Source organism: Lycium barbarum, chromosome 4 (assembly GCF_019175385.1).
Source record: "Lycium barbarum isolate Lr01 chromosome 4, ASM1917538v2, whole genome shotgun sequence".
In the NCBI taxonomy this organism is placed as follows: domain Eukaryota; kingdom Viridiplantae; phylum Streptophyta; class Magnoliopsida; order Solanales; family Solanaceae; genus Lycium; species Lycium barbarum.
In genome coordinates, this window is record NC_083340.1 from 60619156 (window position 1) to 60643566 (window position 24411).

General features: G+C 37.7%; 1 long non-coding RNA gene across 1 annotated transcript; it reads right to left on the reverse strand.

Moving 5' to 3' along the window:
- Positions 1-390: 390 nt before the first annotated feature.
- On the reverse strand, positions 391-12740 carry LOC132636050 (uncharacterized). Its single transcript, XR_009580930.1, has 6 exons — positions 11848-12740; positions 11346-11433; positions 11214-11249; positions 11039-11125; positions 1032-2873; positions 391-902 (listed from the first exon to the last, which is right to left on the reverse strand). It is a non-coding gene; the product is annotated as an uncharacterized LOC132636050 (long non-coding RNA).
- Between the last annotated feature and the right edge of the window lie 11671 nt (positions 12741-24411).

The following is a 24411-nucleotide window of genomic DNA, read 5'->3' on the forward strand; positions in this document are numbered from 1 at the left end:
AAGAAAGCTAATGATATTCAAAGTAAATAGCTTGAGGCCTGGCGAAGCGGCAAGCTAGAGTCGAAGCGGTGAGCTAGATCTCCGGGCGGACTGATTGCCATAAATCAAGAACAAGTATAAAGAAGTTACTTAAGAGTGTTTGTTTACTATTTGATTTCAGATCCCTTTACAATGGAATGAGAAGTCCTATTTATGCTTGAGCTATGAGATACACGTTCCATGAAACTGTGCCCTCCCCCCCCCCCCCCCCCCCCCCTCTCCCACCCCCTTTATTGCCAAATATTAATGTTAAGGTAACTGTCACCATTCCCAAATCATTTTAATCATTTATAAGAATTATGGGGAAATAAATAGTGATTTAGCTAACAGATTTAAGTTATAAAGACGATAAGTGCGGAAGTAATAATAACCCCAAAATATGGTCTGAACTAGTACAAGAACCACTATTACATAGATACAAGTCCGATGGGACGTACAAATCTTAAATGTCAATACTGTCTCAAGAATACAAAGTAGACAGTTAAATACAAGAAGAGTCTCCGAGTGCCGATCTAGCCCAAAAGCTCACCCTGGAATCTCTGTGGAGTAGACTTGGACCACTTTCGAAGACGGGAACTGGAATTAGTAACACACTCTGCACTCAAAATAAGACTACAACAAGAGTAGCATCAGTACAAACAACAAGTACTGAGTAAGCATCATAGGCCGACTAAGATTAATTCACGCATATAAGCATAAAATCAGCAAGATAAGAAGATAGGCACATACTACCCAAACCGAGGTCACAGAACATCCCATAACCGAATCACAGCCTAAGATGAAGCTTCCAAACCACAAGTTCGTCGAGTCTCAATAATCTCAAATCCAAGTTCTAAACCTAGGCAGAGCCACTAATCCGCAATCTGACCCAGTCCATAATCCGATTGCCACCACAATGATACGAACAAACCACACCAAATCAGACGTGAAGAGCCATATGATGATGCAGAATAAAATTTAATGATGTGCAATGCAATGCACTGGAGAAATACCTCAAATATGTACACACATGCTAAAGGCGTTGTTCATACAATAGTCATGACCTGCGGGGGACCCATGACGTCCATGTACCACTCGCTCCGGAACTGACCTCGGATCACGAGTCCACTCTCTCTGAAATAGACCTCAGATCACGAGTTCCCAAATAGGTCACATCCTCACCCCCTGTCAAATGTGCCTTATAATCATAAGATAGGCCACATCTTCGCTCCCTGTCATATGTGCCTTATATACATATTGATATAATAATGGATATGGAAAACAAAGGAATAACAAGGAAATGAAATAGATAGATAGATTGACACAAAAATAGGCACAATTAGGCAACCAAAGTTCTATAATAACTAAGATCTCCTACTTACACACTATTAAACACCTAATCTCTTAGGATGACCTCAAGGGAATTGAATTCCCAAGCAACCAATCCTCTCAACAACAATAATCAAGAAGAGCCTTCTATAGGCCTTTCATAAGTTTCTCTCTCTAGAGATAACATAAACACTCAATATTCATAATTCATAAAATGCTCCCTAATGAAATAAAAGACCTACTATTTATACTAGAAAATTGTCACGACCCGATTAGGGGCCGCGACGAGCACCCGGTGCTATCCCACCCAGGCACCCCTTGACATATTTTCACATAACACCTAGGTGAGCCGCATAGTAAAACATACATTTCTATCCATCGATCATACTAGACCTTTCGGACAACAACCCCTTTATATCATCATAGGCATCTATGCCACATCAATGTACATGGGCCGACGAGGCCAACAAAATGGTATACAAAATATAGACCAACAAGGTCGAGCACATCTAACCACATACACATGTCTACGAGCCTCTAAGAAGAGTATAACATATCACATAAGCGGGACAGGACCCCGCTATGCCCATAATTATGTACACAAAATAATAAGTACCCAAAAGCTATGGCTCCGAAGGAAATGGAGCTTTGTTGTGTAGTCTCTGAGAATGTAGCTATGGATCTGTTATATCCCGTATTTTTGCATATTCGGAAAAATTTGAAATAATTTTGGCTTGTAAGAAATAAGGCCATATTTTGATTTTATTATATATATATATATATGTGTGTTGTTCATGAAAAATGTTGATGCAAAAATATTGAGGAAGCCTAAGGGCAAAATTGGAATTTCGAAAATTAGTTTCGTGAATTACAAAATATGAACCAAAAGAAGTGAGCTTGGAAAAATAAAAAAGAAATAGAATAAGAGGCAAGTCAAAACGTTGCATAAACCGAGAATGATGAGTAATTTCCCTTGGTCCTCTCTCTAGAAGTTACCAAGATTTTCAAACTCATTGTAAGACTAGTCAAAGGATCTTTCATTTAGCTGTTACAACTAAATCTCGATATTGTCAACGCCGCATACCATGTCGTTCTGCTTATCAATGAAAACCCAAGTTCATCCACTCAGTAGAATCTAGGCATTTTAAAATTAGAACCAGTCAACCAACTTCATTGTCAATGAATTTACATAGCTACAGAACCTCACAACCATTTAGGACCCTAAACGAAAAGGTGCCCACTATCGTTAGGAGACTGAATATCGGAAACAAATAAATAGAATGATTTTCAGTAGACTATTCAAAGGGCAGCACTGAGCAACAACAATTCACATAAAAAAATGCTAGACTTTAAAAGTGTCTTGTTCTGTGACATGGCCAAGTTGACGCTCATGCAGAAAACATGTTACCAGGAATGCGCATTTGCAACAGCCACCATCCATCACCAATCAAGAGAAAACTACATATTTTATCTTATACCATCCGTGGATATATTGATTTCTTGCTGATAGTGGCAGGTGATCTGCACTGAAGCCAAAATGAAAAGACGTGGACTAGTTCAGTAGTTACATCTCACAGTAGCAGTCTCCCATCACAAACCGAAAGGAACAAAAAATATTTTAAATTGAAACAGGTAAAATGCATAGATTAGTAAAAGTTCATTATACGAAAAGGAAAACAAAAAACGGAAGAAAAGAGAGAGAAAAAGAAACAAATGTGATGAAACCGGCATATGAAATGAACTAGCCAAAGCAAACTAGACAATTAATACAACGGCTAGAAAAAGCTCCTGATATCACTTTCTTGTAAAACTAAATTTCACAACAAGTGGTGTGATACCAAATCCAACAACACTTTTCACAAGTTCATCAGAAATGTAAAGGGAGAATTGAGTTGATAAGTATATTGTGCCATTCAGAACAATCACACATTATTTTCCAAGTTTCTTCCTTCCCCTCTCCTGCCCAAAAAAAAAAAAAAAAGAGTAGATTGTGAAGCACTAAATCTATATATACTGACCACCAAATGCCCAAAAAAAAAAAAAAAAAAAAAAAAGAAAAGAAGCAATAGCAGCAACTAGCTGGTGACAGAAAGCTGCAGCACTTATTGAAATCCTACAGCAGTTCTTCCATGGGACCAAAACGAAATATGTTTTTACTACCTCCTTCTTTTGCTTCTAATACTTACATTGTCTATTTCCTTCTTTTATGTCTCGTCTACTCAGTGCCTTGAAATGTGCCCCAAGCCCCTAAGGTATTGGCTAGTAAAAATTTGAACTGGCTTTGGGACAGCCAACTTTACTGTGCTTCCACGTCATGTCCTGCACTTTTCTTATTTGTCCCTATCAAGCACTGTTTACCGCTAAAAAATGGTTTTAGGATAATCAATTAAATTTGTTGAAAATGGGATTAAAGACAAATGGATCGTGATTGATGACAGAAAAATAGATGGACGAAGTGTTACAGAAATGTAAAGAGTGACAGCATAGTGACTTGCTGTATTCGGAGCTCAAGAATGGAGTTTTTTTTTTTTTTTTTTTTTTTTTGACTAGCACCGGGTGTCCGAGTCTCTTTGAGCCCCGACTAATCCCGGGGGTGCACAGGCCCTCGGCAAGGAGTTTCCCGCAAGTGCACCACGGTTAATTCAGGGTTTCCCCAGTCCGATGGCCCCCAGAAATTGTTTGCACCCAGCGGGTTTCGAACTTGAGACCTTGAAGGGGAGCACCCCAAGGCTCAAGTCAATTGCCACCAGGCCAACCCCTGAGGGTTTCAAGAATGGAGTTTTTAGGGCTACAAGTGTTAGAGATGAGATGCCTGTTCCTTCTCCAAGAAGGTATATTTATCTACACAAGCCCTAGACTTTTCAATGCTAAGGTGCACGTGATGTGACGAGCCAACAGTGTTAACGTCCTATTGTACAGTGTTGTTAACGTCGAGACTGACAGATGTGACGGGGGTTGTCTAGAGTGCAAGCCAGCTGTGAGCAGGCACCGGGTCCTTGCAAAGCAACCCCGTTCCAACGGCTCTCTAGTTTGCTGAGTTCCGATCTCCTACATCCTCAAGGTCCCCGGCCCTTGAAGATTCACGGGGTATTACGGACCGGGCATTCCGGGGATGTAACCGAGGTTACTGCTTAATTGGCCCCACGCCTCCACTTGGCGCGCCTTGATTGGGTTTCCTGCCGACCCCGAATTTCCCCCATACAAGCACAAAAATTATGTATAGAACAAATAGGCATTCAGAATGAGCCTAACCTCAAAATAGATTGAGATGAACTATGAGTTTAAAATTACTTCACTTATATATCGGCATTCAGAATTTTCAGAGAAACATACCAAGCATCCACAACAATTAGGATCAGGGTACTTTCAGTATATGATACACTACAATTACAGTTAGCATTTTTTACTTTCCATGATAATACGAGTAAGTACTCAGCTATATAACACACTGCAAACCAGATTAGTTTTCTGGAGTGGTGCTTTTTCACTACCTAAGTCCAACAAAATCTCATTAGGAAAGACCTCGATAAAGAACCAATGACAGATATGAAACCAGATTGTGAAAGGTTAACTAAAAATAATCTCTTGTTCCTGCATTTATAACAAGTTGACACCAGTTTATGCCTTCACATATCAATTTAAAAAGGACAAAGGGTCAAATTTACCCTCCAAGTATGGTTTATAGTTTAAGTTTGCCCTCCGTCAAAGTATGGGATGAGATTTGCCCTCCCCGTTAGGATACTTGATAAATTTGCCCTTATATGGATGGAAGTATGACTTGGACTCCACAACACAAAAATATTAGCCACATCACTCCACATAAGCTCCCAACCCCAATTATTTTAACCCGTAATCTGTTTCTATGGGCAAGATCCTTCGTAGCAATGTTTATGTGAAAAAGCCAATGTAGCTGATACCTGTAAGTGCCACTTACCCAATTTCTCCAAAAAAGGGTGGACATATTTGTCCCAACACGTTACCTAACTATATAACTTAAGATTCATTATTCAAAGCCTACTCATATCCTTTTTTTCCACTTTACTGCTGTTATAACTGGAAAAAAAACAGAAGAAAAAAAAAAGGATCCCAAGAAATAGAAAAGGAAAGCTCAACAGATACCCCCTTTAATGCTATGATGTTTCCAAATCTTACAGGAAAGCTATGCATATTTTATTAGGTCTCGTTTGGGTTTGTAATGTATGAAATATTATTACAACTGGTCAACTCAATTGAAAACCAACTTTTCCAACTAGTTTACCAGATGAAGGCTGCTCAATATGTTGAAATTTTATCTTCTTTGGTTCTTTTTGTTGAGTTAGCTGAGTAGCCAAACGTTGCCTTAGAAGCTGAAACAGTCTTTGTTTGCCACCAGAAACGGGTTACGGGTTAAAATAATTGGGGTTGGAAGCTTACGTGGAGCCTACGTGGATCTGACGTGGCTAACTTTTTTGTGTTGTGGAGTCCAAGTCATACTTCCATCCTTACAAGGGCAAATTTATGAAGTATCCTAACGGGGAGGGCAAATTTGATCCCAAACTTTGACGGAGGGCAAATTTAAACTATAAAGCATACTTGGAGGGTAAATTTGACCCTTTGCCGATTTAAAAAAAGTAGCACTCATTTAGGCTAATTTTAACTATTTACATCTAAGACTATAATTCTCTGGCCCAGGCACGGTGAGCAACTTATGTGACAAGCAAATAGGACATCCAATTTTCAGCTTGAAACTTACCATGCTACAATAGCCTAAGGTGAGCCAAATAAAATTTAAATAGTTGTAAGATTATCTAACAATGCTTTTTCTATTCAACTCAATTTGTAGTATAATGCTTTAAGTTAACTTTATTAGATGTGATTGCAAGAGCTTGTCAACTCATTCAGGAGCAAAATAAAGGTGCCACATTATGTTGCATAATACATAAGCTAATGATTTAAGCACGTCAATTATTGTATGATTACTCTCCAATTATCCGTTCACTCCACACATGTAAAACTAATCAATTTTTAATATATCTGGCCACCGATATGTTTTGGATTGAAATGTTACCAGACTACTCCTCCATGTAGTATAGATTAAGAAATCTTAAAGTAGTTTCAATTGTTCAAAGTTGAGTCCCAACAGGGGAAATAAGCACCAATTGAAAGATTATGATCATTTAACAGAGTTTACTATTCTGCAGAATTATACTACTCAGGCAAAAAATGAAGCTGCTTCCTTAACATAGTCTAGATATTGCTCCAGGAATCACATCTTTTCAATTCTCCTTTTCAATGACCTACATATAGTACCACGGACTATCATACAACTCAATTTTCACCACACCACAATCATAGATTAGTCGAGCACAAATTTAATTATGTAGAGCATCTAAAGCACATTAGCATTCAGCATAGATGCCCAGCTATTCGATTCAACAAGTGATATCACGACTTAACAACTCACTAGATGCGCTTGGGAAAAACTAGAACAACATCAGATAATTGACTTGTGAAGTTTTTTGGCTTATGTCAATCCAGCCACATGGTGACAGAACAGTACATCACATGAGGAACTACCAAAATAAAATAAGGATGTGTGTTTGACGAAGTGCATCAACTAAAATGAGAGGCCATCCCTATTAGAAACTTCTATCTAGTGGATGCTTAGTCAATTTTTTATGTTTTAGATAAACATCTCATTGTCAAGTATCTTATATATTCTTGTGTGGTGTCTTTATTTCTATAATGATGACACAACTATCTTTGATTGTTAAAGTTCCAGGTGCTCATATTGAGTTGTGTGAAAATATTCCAAGAGTGAAGGACACAATGACTAATTATGGGGAAAAAAAATACTTTAAGTCCTCCTTAATATATCCAAATTAATTTACTTCAAGTTAGGAATTTAAAAATAAGGTTTGCTCATTTCCTCTGATATACATGGAGTCTCCTCAAAATTGTTAATGTCCTCTGAAACTTAGTGGGTATGCCTTGTGAGTGAAACTTAGTGGGTATGCCTAATGGTTCTCTTAAAATACTACCTTACACTAGGCTTGATGTCCTTGCAAGATAGATAAAATGCAATATACTTTTCCACATGACTTAAAGAGTTTCCATCATGAATAAATTTCCTTGGAGAAACCATAAGGTATAAGATTAATACTTCATGAAGGACTGGGGTAAAGGACTTCATTGGGATCAATAGATAAAATTACAATTTGTTGTTCACAAGATAAAATTAGAAGATTGTTGGTGAGGGATTCTAAAACTGTTCCACTCACTCTAAGAACTCTTATGTTACCACCTTCTCCAACCTCCCAAAAACCAAGACACAACTACATAGAAGCTAAAACAAGAAAACTGCTTTTATTGTAAGTTAAAATATAAGAAATATCTGCACCTTCACTGCTTCAACTAGTTCCCCTTATTCTTCAGCCTATCACGGTTTTTGCTACAGACCTTACCTCTCTACGGTTTTTTTTTTTTTTTTTTTGAGACTTGTAACAGTACTGCTCTATGGTTTATTATACATCTATTCCTAGAAAACACTACAACAATGGTTTGATGAAATACTTTTTAATTACAGATTTCCATTTAAACAAATCATTTCTTTGTTTAGAATAATATCTTCATGTTCAACTAAAAGACATGGATGATGAATAACAGCGAAACCTAACAGCCTCATTTAGCTCAGATGTTATGTTTTTCAAAATATAACATATGAAATGACTCTTCAAAACAATAAACAAAAAACATATGAAGTGACTCTAAGCCAACACATAATTAATAAAGAAACTAAGACTACTCACTCTGTGAATATTTGAAAATGATATCTGATCTTTCAATGATTTAAATAACTACTTGTAAAACACCATACCAATTAATCATTATGAGAATATCTGTCTTGCGACATTTTATCAAATACCAAATAGGATTCTTAAATCCATCCTCTAGAAGCAAACATTACAAGTAAGTATAAACAAATGAATCTGAACCAAACCAAATCCCAAGCAATATAATGAACAAACGGCTCAAAACTAAACCGAGTATCCTATGATTAAAAGACAGAGTACAACCAAACGCCAAACAAAAAAATCAAGCTAACATATACTATCACTGTAAATTTGAAAAATTGAGAAAGAAAAGAACTTACTTACTCTAAACGACGATTTATATAGAGATGGTTGCTGGTCAAAGCAACTATCAACAACAAATCACATACCCATTCAGCGAGAAAGAACATTTAAACTTTATCTAAATACTTCCATCTTCAGAACCATGGAACATTGAAAGGAAAATCCTTATTTTTCACCGGAGCGGCTATAGTGTCTGTTTGCTGAATGAAACACCATAGATAAGACAAGAATATCAAAAGAAGATGAATACTCCTGGTAAATAGAAAAAAAAAAAAAAAAAACCCCTCAGGCGGGATGAGTTAAAGAAAGAGGAGGGAAATGAAATCATATAGGGTTTTCTTTGGAGGGAAGATAAAAATAAACGTTGCCTCTTTTGCTGGCAATTTTTTCTCCTTGCCGTAAGAAGGTACATTTTCTTGGCTAATGTATAATAGTCGCTAATAGTTTAGCTTATTGAATATATGGACGGCAATTAATTTATTGCCATTAAATAATTGCCGCTAAAAGCTATTTTTGTAGTAGTGAAAATTGGCAAAAATTATGACGCTCTTTGAAATATTTCCTTGATCTAGGCGACAAAATGCTAGGTAGTTAAACCTGTACATTCTTTTTTGTTTTTTTTATGACAAGGGAACCCGCACCCGCTAACCTTTGGGTGCGCACAGGGTAAACCCCGCTCCTGTGCAATAGCCCGCAAACCACACAGGAGAGATAACCCGCACTAAGCAAGCCATGTGCGACCCAGAAGGCAAATCCCCTAATTTCGTAGGCAGAGGGTTTCGAACCTGAGACCCTTCATTATGAAAGCCCCATGCTCAACCAACTGAGCCACCCTTGCGAGTATTAAACCTGTACATTCTAGCAATGCATCATTCATCTAATTCCCCCAGAGGCATTTACCTATTGAAATTTTCGAATTGTTTCTTCTCAGGATTCTATAATTCACAGAGTTATAAAATCTAGAGTGTGTTAATACCTGTATTTCGGTTGTCCCTCAAAATACTGAGGCAACACAAGCAAAAAGGAAAGATATTGATGGGGAGGAAGAGACCAGAAAAATCGAAGGGGATAGGGCCAAAAATACCCTTGAACTATCCGAAATAGGTCAACTTTACCCCTCTATTACATTTTTGGCATATAAATACCCTCGGTCTACTAACTCAAAAATGCCCTCCAATAGTCCACCAATAATTAGGGATGGCAATGGTGCAGTGCGGTGCGGGTTCTGTATTAACCTGCAACATTACAACCCGCCCCGCCCCGCATAGCTTCTTCACCCACGTAAACCCGCCCCACGCCCACATCCGCACACGCCCGCCCCGCACCGCCTCACGTGTTTTTGAAGAAAAAAAATCCCCTGTTCTTTTGTCTGTATTGAACGTATGTTCTCTCTTTTTGCTATTTGCTCTGTTTTCTTCAAGTCTAATTATCAGAAATCAGATGTCAAACATTATAAACCATTAATAGAGAACAAAATGGACTCCTTCTCCATAAGTTATCTACTTAATCTCCATTTACTGTATAAAAACATAAAAAATTAACTTATTTCTAAAGAATTTCTCTATTGAATTTTTGCAAACCATTACAGAGCCTAGATTATCTATTTTGAAAACAAAGGATTTGAGTGAATTTTGTATTGGATCTTTGATTGCCAGCACTTCTACATAGTATATAACTTTGCGCACAATTCTGGTAGCAGATTACATTAAACATGAACACACTGATTACACAAATAAAAAAAATATATTAAAACAAGATACTGTCAAAAAAGATTAGATTGATGATCCTTGAAGTTTCAGCATCACTATTCTTGCTTCTTCATCTTGTTTACATATGCAAAGTAGATGGAAACATGATACTCATATACGTAAAGGGAGGAAACCCACAACCCGCCCCGCACCCGCACTAAGTTCCTTAAAAAAAGTTTCAACCCGCCCCGCCCCACATAAGGCAAAACCCTCCCCGCCCCGCACCCGCACCGCCCCATTGCCATCCCTACCAATAATTGTATAACATAAAATAATAAATCTAGTGGGAAATCTCTACATCTTGTGCAAAAAAAGTAATGGAGGGTCAAGTTGACCTATTTCGAATAGTTCAGGGGTATTTTTGGCCATTTTCCCAAAATTGAAATATACAATATAGTAGCTTCAACTTATGAGCCAACTTGTCCGTCGGACAACTGCAACCAAATTAAATTCAATAGGAATCATACTAAAGCTTGAATAACTCCATCTCAAGAGGCACATACCGCAATTTAGCACACACTTCTAACTAATCTTATGTTTCTTTCCTATCTAGATTCTACTGCCTATTCATAAAATAAGCCAACTTAGATGATTGAAGCCATGTTAAAATCCAATTGAAATCAAGCTAACGCTTGAATATCTCGTCTCAAGAGGCACCACACCATAATTTAGCATACACATGTTACCATTGGAAACTCATGAATCACTTTCCTAGACAACAGCTCATGAGAGGACTTTACTTTCAAGTTATATTAATAAATTAACTATACAAAACCCATCAAGATACATGAAAGGGACATCACCGAAGATAAAAAGGCAGAGGATTACCATTTACGGTTTCACAAACCGAGCGATCTTAGCAAGCACTGTTCTTAAACTTCGGATACCAGCTCCAGATTTTGAGCTTACCATCACCTGAAAAAAGTCAAAACAAAGTATTATTGTTTTCTAACCAAAAATGCACCTAAACTCAAAGTGCAGCTAATAAATGTGCCCTTCTTACCGCAGGCTGAACAACAGACTTGTTTGCCTTGAGGCTCTGCAAGATAGTGCATGTACGATGATCAGTACTTATGTGATAATGGAAAAGCCAAAAAGGTTAGATAAAAAGGACACTATATTTTTCTATGTTCACCTCTTCAATTTGCATGGCTCGTCGTGCCACATCTATTGGGAAAACCGTGTCTGTCTTGGTTAAAATGATCTGGTATTTTGTTTGAGCTCTGCAATACAACAGAAATTATAATCTCAAATCAGCAGCAAGCTAACAATCATGCAAAGAAGTTCATAACATCTGCAAACACATTGTGCTCTAAGTTACTCAGAAAGTCAAAATAGTATAAGCACGGTTTTATCTTTCAAACAACGAAAAAAGAAATGGTTATAGTCTAACCTACATATTTCAACTTTAAAAGGCTCCAAAATTACACATCATTTATTTTATTTTTTTAATTTTGATACACTTGAAACTCTTAACTTTGGCTATTACTGCAAAGGAGAGAAGTCAATGACATTGACAAGAGCATCTTTTTACCCTCCATGATGGAGGGCTCAGATGGCTGAAAGCTGAACAGAAGATAATACGAGTAGGGGAAATAATAATAGACATAATGCAATGGGATGACTCAGATACTGACCTTTACTTGGCAGTCCATCATCAAGCCTCTTGTTTGAGGTATCATGAGGATCTATTCGAATGACTCGCTTTTTCTTCTTTGGCCTTTGCAAGTTGTTCTTTGTGGAAGATCTTCTAGGAGATTTTTGGTTGCTCCCACTCTGGTCCAATGTCTTTCTTTTAACATTTTCTTCTTCCCCATAGCCATCCACTTTCACGTTCCTAGATTTTCTCTCATTAGACAGCGACCTTCTACCTTCACCATATAAAGCATTCTTTCTAGAAAACTTTTCTTGCGCCTCCAAAACCATTTTACCTTCTTCTTTCAATAAGTACCTTCTTCCAACACTGTTGTCCATATCTCGATGAGCATAAACTCTCTTCCTTTTCCCACCAGACTTACCATTCACTACTCCCTCATAAACTTGCTCCCTATTTTGTTGTGCTTTGTTAGCTCCTTTTCCATTGGAATCTAGGGTCTTCTTATCATCTTTGGATATACAATTAGCAAGTTTTAGTTTTTTCCTAAGCTTTATGTTTCCTGAACTCTTTGAAGCAGGCATATTGACAGCAGATAGTAAATGGGTGAAGGGAAAAAACAAGAATCAAAATGGATGTTGAATAAACACTTATCAGTGATTTGAAGGAAGGAAGAAGATGAATGAATATCACATATTGACTCTTTTTGTTTGCGGATGGGAACTAGTCAGAAGCGGCTTGGCGTGGCAAATCTAGGAAGGGCTGAGATTTTAGGAGGGTTTAATATCCAAGTTATTAGTCTCCAGTCTCCACACACAACACTACTCGCTACTCGCTACTCGCTACTCGCTAGTGGCCCATGGCTAACACCAAAAATTACAGGGTCATTCGCACTTATGACCCGATTTTGTGTTTGGTGTAATATTTCTCATGTTATGTCCACGCCCTTTGGCATAAATATTATTAAGAGCAAAAATTGCAGACCAACCCTTTTGAAGGGTAAAAATTAAAGGAGAAAGATCACGGCCCTCGAACCAAAATAATTATTCGCCATATGTATTTCTAAATTATGATACCAACATGGTATATTATATTGAGATAGTATTATGAAAGATGTTTCAGTCCTTCTCTTATTCCTCTATGATACCATCATGATATATAAACACATTGAGATGATATCATGGAAGATGTTTCGGTCCTTCTCTTAGTCCTTCATGATATCATCATGGTATATAAATATATTGCGATGATATCATGGAGGCAGAGGTTTGGGCGAGATACACATTAATTAGTTTGGGCTGGGCAGGGCAGAAAATACTTTGGGAGGGAACATGAGCAGGTAAATAGTTTGGATTGGGCGGACAATTAGTGATGTTTTCCCAAAATTAAAGATTAGCCATTTGAAGGGTAACCGTGCAATTTCCTCAAAATTACATTTTCAATTATTTTTCCAATCATTTCTTACTTACTATTTTGTTTAATTTTGTACCTCATATATATTGAGAAAAGGGTTTTAACATTTTGTAGTAACAAATTTTCTTAAATTATAGGGATAACTTAAGAAACCTTCCTCCAGGTTTGTTTTTATAACACTGATCCAGGTTTGTTTTTATAACACTGATCAAAAGACTAGGTTAATTTGCCAGGGGAAAATAATATCCCTTTGAAATTAAATTTTCTTTACAAGGTAAAAATAGTTTCCTTTATGCTAATCTTTTATTTTCCTCTCAAACGAATGTGTGAAATAAAATCTCATCCTTTTTATTTAGCTAGACTTCTTGTACAACATAATCCAGACTCTTAAACCCCCGCCTGTCATAGTAAAAGTTATGAATTAGATTAAATAGTAATTAACCTATTTTTTAGAAAATTATCCAAAATGAATAATCTATAATTTTCACTAAGGAGCCGTTTGGACATGATTTCATCTCATGAGATGAAATCATGCGATGAAATCATATTTGGACATGCAATTTGGATTTCTTAAGTTACAGTTTTTTTTATAAACATCAAAACCCCACAAGTTGTGAAAACCATCAAAATTTTCTCAATTCTTATACAAACTTACCAAATGAGTAAATAATAGTTCATAATAAAATTAATACGCTACTAGAAGGCCTTTTTAAAAAATACAACATCAATTGATCAAACTTTAGTTCAATAAAAAGGAAAATTTAACATGAATAGTAATGTAACTACTCTTTAATATAGTCCTCCCACATGGTAAACATGATTGGTAAATATATTTTACCAACTTGCAGGTTAATATTTAATACAAATGGTTGGTAAACATGATTGGTAAATATATCTACCAATTTATGGATCTTTTTTTACAAAATATAAACATATGGGTCAAATTTTATATTTATATTTTTTGAAATCATGATTTCAAATCCCAAATCATCCAAAAGATGAAATCAGAGATGAAATCGCATGTCCAAACGCTGATTTCATCTCATAAGATGAAATCACATGTCCAAACGCCTACTTAATAATGAACTTAACTTATAAATAAGAGTCATATTTGAAATTAGAAATTAGAAATTCAAAATTCCAATACTAAAATATAATGACTACATGTAGACTTTATTCCACGTTAAACCCCACGTAAAAAAAGTTTGAAAGTTTAAGAAAGACAGTTTCACTCTTTCTTCAACTTTTATTTCCTTTTTAAAAATGCAAGTCATGTAATTTCTTCTCCTTTTTTCCTTCATATACTGAATTTCATAAAATGAAACTTAAATTACAATAACATTTCTGACACCCAAAGATGTTTACCCGTAAAACAATACAATTGAATTTGTGTACGTGGTTATGGACACGCGGATCAATATGATCAAAATAATTAAATAATCGACAAGAATAAGTAAGATAATTTCTAGTAAGATAATTGCAAAGAAAGCTAATGATATTCAAAGTAAATATCTTGAGGCCTGGCGAAGCGGCAAGCTAGAGTCGAAGCGGTGAGCTAGATCTCCGGGCGGACTGATTGCCATAAATCAAGAACAAGTATAAAGAAGTTACTTAAGAGTGTTTGTTTACTATTTGATTTCAGATCCCTTTACAATGGAATGAGAAGTCCTATTTATGCTTGAGCTATGAGGTACACGTTCCATGAAACTATGCCCTCCCCCCCCCCCCTCTCCCACCCCCTTTATTGCCAAATATTAATGTTAAGGTAACTGTCACGACCCAATTGGTTAATCGTGATAGCACCTACACTGTCCCCCCAGGTAGGCGAACCATTCCCAAATCATTTTAATCATTTATAAGAATTATGGGGAAATAAACAGTGATTTAGCTAACAGATTTAAGTTATAAAGACGATAAGTGCGGAAGTAATAATAACCCCAAAATATGGTCTGAACTAGTACAAGAACCACTATTACATAGATACAAGTCCGATGGGACGTACAAATCTTAAATGTCAATACTGTCTCAAGAATACAAAGTAGACAGTTAAATACAAGAAGAGTCTCCGAGTGCCGATCTAGCGCAAAAGCTCACCCTGGAATCTCTGTGGAGTAGACTTGGACCACTTTCGAAGACGGGAACTGGAATTAGTAACACACTCTGCACTCAAAATAAGACTACAACAAGAGTAGCATCAGTACAAACAACAAGTACTGAGTAAGCATCATAGGCCGACTAAGATTAATTCACACATATAAGCATAAAATCAGCAAGATAAGAAGATAGGCACATACTACCCAAACCGAGGTCACAGAACATCCCATAACCGAATCACAGCCTAAGATGAAGCTTCCAAACCACAAGTTCGTCGAGTCTCAATAATCTCAAATCCAAGTTCTAAACCTAGGCAGAGCCACTAATCCGCAATCTGACCCAGTCCATAATCCGATTGCCACCACAATGATACGAACAAACCACACCAAATCAGACGTGAAGAGCCATATGATGATGCAGAATAAAATTTAATGATGTGCAATGCAATGCACTGGAGAAATACCTCAAATATGTACACACATGCTAAAGGCGTTGTTCATACAATAGTCATGACCTGCGGGGGACCCATGACGTCCATGTACCACTCGCTCCGGAACTGACCTCGGATCACGAGTCCACTCTCTCTGAAATAGACCTCAGATCACGAGTTCCCAAATAGGTCACATCCTCACCCCCTGTCAAATGTGCCTTATAATCATAAGATAGGCCACATCTTCGCTCCCTGTCATATGTGCCTTATATACATATTGATATAATAATGGATATGGAAAACAAAGGAATAACAAGGAAATGAAATAGATAGATAGATTGACACAAAAATAGGCACAATTAGGCAACCAAAGTTCTATAATAACTAAGATCTCCTACTTACACACTATTAAACACCTAATCTCTTAGGATGACCTCAAGGGAATTGAATTCCCAAGCAACCAATCCTCTCAACAACAATAATCAAGAAGAGCCTTCTATAGGCCTCTCATAAGTTTCTCTCTCTAGAGATAACATAAACACTCAATATTCATAATTCATAAAATGCTCCCTAATGAAATAAAAGACCTACTATTTATACTAGAAAATTGTCACGACCCGATTAGGGGCCGCGACGAGCACCCGGTGCTATCCCACCCAGGCACCCCTTGACATATTTTCACATAACACCTAGGTGAGCCGCATAGTAAAACATACATTTCTATCCATCGATCATACTAGACCTTTCGGACAACAACCCCTTTATATCATCATAGGCATCTATGCCACATCAATGTACATGGGCCGACGAGGCCAACAAAATGGTATACAAAATATAGACCGACAAGGTCGAGCACATCTAACCACATACACATGTCTACGAGCCTCTAAGAAGAGTATAACATATCACATAAGCGGGACAGGACCCCGCTATGCCCATAATTATGTACACAAAATAATAAGTACCCAAAAGCTATGGCTCCGAAGGAAATGGAGCTTTGTTGTGTAGTCTCTGAGAATGTAGCTATGGATCTGTTATATCCCGTATTTTTGCATATTCGGAAAAATTTGAAATAATTTTGGCTTGTAAGAAATAAGGCCATATTTTGATTTTATTATATATATATATATATATATATATATATATATATATATATATATATATGTGTGTGTGTGTGTGTGTGTGTGTGTTGTTCATGAAAAATGTTGATGCGAAAATATTGAGGAAGCCTAAGGGAAAAATTGGAATTTCGGAAATTAGTTTCGTGAATTACAAAATATGAACCAAAAGAAGTGGGCTTGGAAAAAAAAAAAAAATAGAATAAGAGGCCCAAGATGTGTGTGTTGGCCGGCCATGGGAGAAAAGAAAAGGCCCAAGCCCATGATAAATTGATCCATGTGATGAATAAATAAAGAGGGCCTATTATATGTCTTCCATTAGAACTTTCAAGAAACAAAACAAAGAGAGAGAGAGAGAGAGCAAGGAGAAATTCGGCCAACATAAGAGAAAGAGGGAGAAATTTTAGCCCACCAACCTTTGATCCAAAAATCATAATTTTCTAGTATTCCTACCAAGTTCAAGACCCTCTTCAACATGGTATAATTTTTAGGCAAGAAAGTACTTCTTTTTGGCAAGTGGACGAATTAAAAAAAGGTAAGGATTCTATCCTTTTATGTGATGGAAGACCTATATATATATATTGTAGTGTATGGAAATGAATATAAAATATGAAACTTGTGTGTTGTGGGTGTGTGGTGTGTGAGTTGTGTGTGTGTGTGTGTTGTGGCCGTGTGGTGTTTTTTTTTTGGTGAAGGAAGATGAATTAAATTTATTTAGTATGAAATTTGTGTGTTGTGGCCTTGTGATGTAAATGGAAGAAAAATGGTTCAAGATTGGCATGAAAATTGGTTGTAAGTTGTTGTAGGAAATTACATGATTTTATTATAGTTTTATGTGATTATGGAAATGGAGTTGGTAAAGTATGAATTGTTGTTGTTGTTGATGAAATTGGAGGATAAAAATGTGTTGTGAATGTTCGTGTCGAAGATTGGAGGTTTCGGGTGAGGTATGGGTTTTGGTGGGATTGTCGGAATATTGTGTAGATTGTTTGAAATGTCCTTGAGTTATGTTTGAATAATCTTGAGCTAGTAAGTGAATATGTAAGTGTCGATATTGGCTTGAAAGGACGTAGTTGAATCGAATATGATACGCTATGTAGAGAAGAAAGTTATTAATGTTAGAATGAGTTTAAATTGATTCTTGATGACTATTATTATGGTTGTTGGTATCGTTGGTGTGGTTGTTGATGAATTTGGCCGAGTTAAATTCTCGGGGTTGTTGAATTTACAGTGGAGATGCTGCCGAAATTTCTGTAGACAAGTACTAGTTAGAATTTGGATTTCTAAGTACTTGTAGCTAATGTTTGGTAATTAATAACGCTATTGTAGATCTTGGAGAACCCGAGACTTGAGTCGGGATTTGTCTAGCGAGTGATTGGGATTTGTTAGCGAGCGATTGAGGTATGTAAAGCCTACCTTTCTTTCTTTTGGCATGACCTTTTTGGAATGAACAAATAACGTATAAGTATGCTCCTAAAGAAAATCCTATTCTTAGAGCCATTAGGATGGCTAACATCTTTGACCTCCATAAGCTATTCCATATGACTGGATACATATTTTATTATGTTCAAAGATTCTATTTGTTATGTTCCGAATGTTGTTCGAAAGAAAAACGAGAAGACTAAAGCCTTTGACGAATATTTCGATATGAAAATATGGTCTTAAAGTCCCCATTTGATTTGATCCATAATGTTATCCGCAAGTTTCCTAGTATGAATATGTGATCCATAATGATGTCCGAAAAATATTTGATATGGCTAAAGCTTTGGATACATATATTTTGATACGTACATATGATCTTAAAGGCTCCATTTGATTTGCTCCATAGTAATGGTTGAAAGTTCCCCTAATATGAATGTCACTTGAATTTCCAAAAAGAGCTTCTGAAATGCTTTTAGAAAGTTCTGTACTTCAAAAGTTTGTAACTTTCGTATACTAACTCCGATTGACCTGAAACTGATTTCTGAGCCTTCGGATGCCGTAAATATATTTGTTCATCGAGTTTCGAAATTTATTTATTTATTTGCATATAGTTTCCGCACTACTCTGCTCGAGCCCACTACTATGATATCGTTCGCCGGATCCCGAGCCGGTTTTGTGATCGTGCGCACTATGTATATTCGGCGGTATGATGTGTTGCGGTTCCTGAGACCTCGCCATAGGGTCGGGTACCGCTTATATACGGCGTTATGATGTGATATGGCATATGATATGTTCTGATGTTTTGATATGATATGATGATATGATATGTTCGGGGATTGTACGGAGATTTGAAACCTTCTGGAGTATGATGTACTGTGGCGCCAGTGTCAGAGTGGCGACCACGTTCCTGAGCCTTATGCATGATTTTATTTGCATTATTTATGTTTTTAAAAACAGGTTTGATATACTGATTCTGTAACCACTTTCCATACTCCCTATTTCAGTTCTGATTTGGATTACTGTACTTCATGCTTTACATACTCAGTACATATTTCGTACTGACCCCCTTTCTTCGGGGGCTGCGTTTCATGCCCGCAAGTACAGACGTTTGTTCTGGTGACCCGCCAGTGTAGGATACATTCTGCTACTTTGGAGTGCTCCTTTGACTCGGAGCCCATACTTTTGGTAAAGACCTTTCATTGTATATGTCTCTGTATATATGTATGACTATCTGGGGTACGGCGGGGCCCTGTCCCGTCATATGTTTCTGTTATGTTTTGTAGAGGCCTGTAGTCATATATGTGGGTCATGGGTCATGTTTGTTCGTTTCTGTTTATGATCTGTGCCTTAAGCGGTCCCGGTTGCTGTTATGGCCAAAACGGCCCATATGTTTGTATATGTTTGTATACCTGGGCGATGTGTATTCCGCCAGCCTACCGGATTTGATATGATATTTCTGTACGGGCAACCGCTTAAGATGACATTTGTTCTTAATATCTGTTTGAAATAACGTATGTTAAGTCTGAATAAATCCTTGATATGCCGATCTGGTATGTAAGTCAGTTTGGGTGTCCAAATAGGGCACCAGTCGTGGCCCACGGGGCTGGGTCGTGACAGGATCGAGCCTGTCTCCCTGTGCACCTGCGGGATGACGCAGTGTCCACAAACAAAAGAACGTCAGTACGAAGAATGTACTGAGTATGTAAAGCATAGTCAATATCAATATAGAAGCATAGATAGCAACATAAGAAATAGCATAGGATGAGAAATGGCAATATCATCGTCATATGCACTTACTTGCCTTCCATAGGAACTTTCCCTTGCTAATACGCATTTGTGTACATACATCACTATCCGTACTCCACCATAATACCCGTACCATATTTGTGCTCGTATTCGTATACATGCCCTCATTCACATTCATATACATGGTCATATCATATTCGTAATCGTACCATATACATAATCATGTCATACACATAGCATTTACATAACATACATGACCACGTAGGATCGGTGTTTCATACATATCCTTATATAACATACCCGACCATGTAGGATCGGTGTTTCACGTACCCGATCATAAATGGGCTCTGTCACGACCCAACCCCGTGGGTCGTGACTAGTGCCCGAGCTGGACACCCGTACACACCTACTTACCAAATCGACATATCCGTAACTTATCCATATCCAACATATTTTAATTTATACAGATACTGAGAACACACGTCGTCTTAAGCGGTCACCTGTAACATACATATCATACAAAAGCCACCAAGGCTGTCGAAAGACATATCGCCCAAAAACATATACATACATATACATACGCACAAGCTGTTAAGGCTATCATAGCAACTGGGACTTCTTAAGGCGCATTTCACACAAACATGACCGAACAACAATGACCCATGACCCACATATATGCCTACAGGTCTCTGGCCTCGCAAGATCTACAACAATATTCATACATACCAAACATTAGCCATAACACTTAAGAGTTCAATTCTAATCCAACACTTTATTTACAGAAATTTCAGCAGCACTTCCCCTGTAAATACAACAACCCCGAGAATTCAACTCGGCCAAAATTACAACAACAAATCTGAGAATTTAACTCGGCCAAAATATCAGCAACAATACCAACAATTATTCTAACAATATCCACAATCGATTCAAAACGCATACTAGCATTAGCAACTTCTTTCTACAACCTCAACGGCGTTTCACTTATATTCAATTCATATTTGCTCACACATTCAAGTACTAATCCGAAGCCATTCAAACAATATTCAAGAACCCTTCAAATAATCCGCACAATAGTTACAACAATCCAACCAATATGTCATTCCATCTGAAACCTTCCAAATTCAACAAGAACAATAACAACACATTTCTTCCTTCCAAATTCATGAACTACACCAACAATTCATACACTAACAACATCATTTTTCCATATATACAAGAAATGGTTTTTAACATCACATTAGCTTTCAAACAACTTTCCAACACTTACAACTTCAACTAGAATCATCAAACTTTTATTTTTATCATAGATTTCATTACGACAACAACCAAAATGCTAAGTAAAATTGGTCCCTTATTCCTACACAACACACATGGCCACACACACCCCACCCACACGGCTCAACCTCAACACACAAAGTTTCATGAATTTCATTCATTTTCTACATACTACAACATGCATAACCATCTATAACATATCAAAAGAAGATCAAACCTTACCTTTTTCCTTCAACTTCTCACTTGGCTAAGATTGCTCCTTGCAAGAATAGATGGTTTTCTTGCTCCAACAATTATCCCATGTTAAAGAGGACCTTCCAATTGGTTGGTTTACTAGAAGAACATAATTTTTTGATCAAGATTTCAAGGGGTCAATTTTGGCCATGCTTGGCCGAATGGAGTGGTCTTCTTTTTCTCTTCCAAGTTTCTTGATTGTTCTTTGGGTTGAAGATGTTAAAATGATGGATTCGTCCCCTTTTTATTACTAGTATTAAGTCCCCAAGTGGGCCTTGGCCCATCCAACATGGCCGGCCACACTTGGGCCTCTTTTTTTTTTTTGTTTTTTCCAAGCCTATTTTATTTCATGACCAATTTTTTGTAATTCATGAGAACTATTTCCAAATTTTCAAATTTGCCCTTAGCCTTCCTCAATATTTCCACATCAAAAATTTTATGAAAAACTTATGCACCAAACAAGATCAAAATTATAGCCTTGCTCTTAACTTCCCGCAATTATCTTAAATTATCCGAATGTACAAAATGCGGGATATAACATCCTCCCCCCCTTTAAAACATTCGTCCTCGAATGTTAAACTGGCCTTGTGGGGTCTTATAACACTTCCGGGGGGGGGGGGGGGGGTGGGTGAGGGGAATATCCTTTCTATCACATACCGTCCCCGTGTGGGTTTCACTTTATCGATTGCCTGCTGAATCATTTCTGCTAATTAACTTAGTTCCGACAGTATCAAACCAACCGATCTGTGACTTGCACTTTCTGTCATGCAGAGCCTCATATGGTGTCGTTTCGGACTGTTCTTTTATATTTGTTGACCTCTCCAGGTGTCTTCCATATTTCCTCCCTATACTATCCTTTATGTCCAACAGTGTCATTACCCTTTTGGTGCGTATCCATTTCCAGTTACCTTCTTCCTAACCACTTTCTTTTCCTTGTCAATATCCTTAATCTTTCTTAGGGAGTAACTCTCTCCTCTTGTTGTTTATAGCATCGGCTCTGAAGTTCGCAAGGTATTCTTTTATACGCGCGACTCGGTTCCGTTCTTAAGTCACCTTCCAGGAAGGCTTCTCTATGTTCAAAACAACTATACCAATATGGCTACGTAATTATCCTTTTGTAATTATATACTTCTGCAATAAAGGATTCGACCAAGCTGTCCTTTCCTTCATGCCCGTTCCTTATCTTTCGTCCTGTTTTCTTTGTATATTTGAACCTCTCGGTCCTCACATGAATTCTTATTCCATGTCATGGGTTTTCTAGTTGACTGCGTCAACTTATTATCTTAGTCCTTCCTTTGATAAGTAATCAGTCGGCTGTCGCCATCTTATTAAAATATCCTCCGTACTCCCATATGCTTGTTCTATTTTCACCGTTAACCTTCCTCAAGTTTGTTTCTCTTTTTGTCCTATACTATCACATTCTAGTTCTTTTACAGACCTGTCCCTTAAAATTCAACGCAAATAGTTTCATGCTTTGCCCGTTGGCTCTTTTGGAGGCTTTGCTCAGCCATGTTTCTTACCTTTCACTTTTTCCGACATTTTAATCTCCTTACCTTCCATTTACTCACTGTCTTTCCTTCCCAAATATTGTTGTATTAGAATCTTCCAACCTTAACCTGTAGTGAAATCAGTATCAGTCTGTTTCATAACCTCTATACCATATCTTTCGCTTTGTCTCTTAAATTCCATTCAGTTAGTGCCTTTTATAGATCGCAACACTGGTTGCTAGATTTCACCTATCAATCGACACAGTCATAAATGAGATGTCATATGTATACACATACATTTACTACCACTTCGCTCACAAAACATTTCCAAACACTATTCAAATTTACTCTGATTCCAGAGTTGTGTTGCGCTTTCTTCTTCTTCACCGGCCTTTTTCTACCTTAGCCTACGCGACCCCTTTAAGGTTTCTATCCACTCTGCATATTCTAATTTCCTTTAGGTTACCCCAATTTCCCATTTGTCTTTTATATCTATATTTGTGAAATTTTTTTGTACACTTCCCAGGGGGTCACCCATCCCAAAATTGCTCTGGCTCTAGCATGCTTAACCTCGAAACTTTAATGCATTTCGATGTGTTAATGCTGGTATAATTATATCCACTTCCCCGTACGACCTTTATCACGTAATCTAAGACAAGTCCGGGTCCAAACAACTTCCAAAAGGTTCTCGTACGGGTCCCATTCCGACCTAGAGAGGGTCCTTTTACTTTTCTGACCATACAATTTCCGTATTGCCCTTTTAAATCCTCAATGTTCACTTTTCGTCTGTATGTATGGCTACCTCGAACAGCTCTATAATTCGGGCTTTACCCCAGTTTTACTAGCAATTGGGGGAGGGGGGGGGGGGGGGGGAATATATAGTAAATTAGAGTCTGGATCTATCAATGCATACACATTTCAGAAAAAGATTAACAGTATACCTGCAACCACGTCTGGTGATGCCTCCTGGTCCTGCCGGCTGGCCAAAGCATATAAGCGGTTCGAAGGACTGCTAGAACTGGGAGCTCCGCCTCGACCTCTACCGTGACCTGCCGGTGTCGGCCGCATAGCTACAATAGGGGAAGATGAACCAGCAACTGACCCGGTAGGCTGAGCTGCACTAGCTGAACCCCTCCTAAGCGGACAATCCCTCATAAAATGGCCCTGACGGCCACAAGTAAAACAAGCACCCGTGGAGCCGAAGCCCTGGAGCTCTGACCTGCTCCTGAATACCCTGCACTACCTGGTCTTCTGCCCGTAGACTGTGGGGGTGTGCTTCGTGCTGACTGGGAAGGGTATCTGCTATACTGCTGCTGAGGCTGGCCGCCTCGAGACTCCCCAAAATATCCAGCTGATCTAGCCCTCTTGGGCTGCCTCCTATCACGATC